Below are 2475 nucleotides of genomic sequence, written 5' to 3' on the forward strand. Positions count from 1 at the left end.
CTTGGCAAAGCCAATTCCTCCGGTTTCTCTCAATCAACAAAGTTCGAAAACTTCGGATTAAGGAGTACATGGTTATGTAATCTAAACTCTCATTCCAATCATTGAGACATTCTCAGAGGACGTTATATAATCGTTATTCACAGACCGTTTCACGTCAGAGCAATTCTCAAAGTAATTGAAACTTTTCATGACTTTCGTCACTAGGTGAAGATAAACTTGATCAAAGCGAAACGTTTTACCAACACACGATTTCGAGAAAAATATAAGTAGTGAATACTCAGCTCGAAATGTCAAATGTGTATGATCCAGTCTATATAACATACGACTTTTTGTCTCATAAGAAGTAGGAGATAGAATAGATAGACTTTTGAGTGATAGATAAGTTCAAGTCTCCACATACCTTTTTGTTGATGAAGTTTCACGGTTCCTTGAGTAGATCTTCGTCGTTGTATGATGAATCGCCATGAAGTCCTTGAGCTCAACTAAACTTTTCTATCCTAGTCCAAGACTTAGATATAATAGACTAGAAATCATGACTCATAGTTTTGATCACTAACTTTGACAAACATGCTTGATATAACAACGCATGCGAGGTCGACCGAGCTATGCTATAACACAAAGATAACATATATCCATGAAGAGAATTATCCATGAAGGCGATATGTTGGCCAAGAGAAGGTGAAAAGGAAGTTAAAAAGAGAGAAACCAGTGAATCAGACTAAGAAGAGGAACTGTATATAAAGAGAAATGGCGTAATTCACGATGCAACCACCATCCACATCTCCTTTACACGGTGTGACACGCGTCAGCTCACATTAACTATGAAGTACGGGAGACGGTGCTCCCCAGGTAGCTCTAGGATACCTCCTAGAGGGAAGGCAAACTTGCAACGAGTCCTGGGGACTCAGAGACCAAAGACCAGCAAGGCAATATCCATGAGACAAAGGGAAAGTAGCAATATGGAAGATAAGCACATCAACAAGCAATAAATAATGCTAACATCAAAAGAAAATCTACAAGAGACAAGATTCCCAAAACAAGTGCACAACAGAGAAAAGCCAGTAAGATACGTCGTCCCAAAACGACACGCAACATTAGCCGACTATTAGCTCGCGACAACGGGAAATGTCCATATCCACGGCTTCCGACATCAGACGCCCCTCATCACACTGAATGTCGGCTTGAGACAATTCCCAGTTATCCTCGCTTATCAACCTACGAATATCTCGCATGACTTTACCCTTACCTCTTGCATTACGAGCGAGCGCAAGAATGCCTTCATGTTCATCACACTCCCTACGTACTTTGTCTAAGCGAGTCCTCCTGAGAGCCCACAACACCTCCACCTCTGCTGTTAATGCTAGTAAACGCGCAATTTCATCTCTGGGATAGAGCAAGTTTACGAGCGCGGAGATAGCCGCTAGGGACAGAGTGTACCCAGGAAGCCGCTGAGTCACTTGATTAGGGGAACACGAACGACAATCAACGATGTCATGATCTATAGTTGCTGTCATGAGTGAGGACTCCATGAGAAGCGAATTAGCAGCGTACTGAGCTGTGACAGCATCATCTAAAGCGTGTTGAATGGCATATGTCATGTTTCCGGCCCTTTGAGACGCCTGATGCACTTCATGACGTTCCGCGAACTGGGAACACATGGAGTCCCTTTTTGCTAGTCGGTGTTCGCGAAACGCCTCAACTTCGGCCTTCACTAACAACAGGCGCTCCAGTTCCGCCTCCTTGAATATTGAGACCAGTGCAGGGATAAGCGCTAAGGTCAAAACGTACCCATGAAGAGAATGAGCCATCTAAGTAAAGTATCCGACGGGAAGAGGCTAAAATGGAAAACAAGGTGCCTGAAACGGATGATCGGATAGGAGGAACGATACTTTTATATAGAGGAAGTGTCATCATAAATGACATAGTAACCGTCCCGCTGCGTGCGACGCGTGGTGATCGAGAATGCAGGATGATTTGACTATCGGGTCATTTAAGAATTGACCCAATAGTCAGGGGACTAATGTTGATACATGAAAATAGCCGGGCTAGTGTGCTCTTAAAAGGGAGACAAGCCCAACATGAGACATGGGTACTAAATCCCAAGTCCACTAAGAAAGTATCCATTAGATGGAAAGGACAAGGGAGGAATTAATAGAAAAGAATGAGGTTTTATTAGAGAAGGAATGGCATTAGCAGTAATTAAAGAAGTTTAGGACACATGGCATGATGTCATAAAAGGAAGGGGATTTTGGAAAGTCTATATAAAGAAGGACAGGGTACAATGGAAAGACAACTCTCTCTCTCTTACTATTCTTTGTATAGTGAGGTCACTTGGTGTAGCTAGGACGGATAGTACCGAAACAAAAACCATCCCTCAACACCAATCATTCTAAACTCTATTTCAATCATTGAAACTTTCTTAGAGGATGACAATAGCCATCTTAGCATCAAACTAATTTTCAAGTTATTGAAATA

This window comes from Papaver somniferum, chromosome 1 (assembly GCF_003573695.1).
Source record: "Papaver somniferum cultivar HN1 chromosome 1, ASM357369v1, whole genome shotgun sequence".
NCBI classification, from domain to species: domain Eukaryota; kingdom Viridiplantae; phylum Streptophyta; class Magnoliopsida; order Ranunculales; family Papaveraceae; genus Papaver; species Papaver somniferum.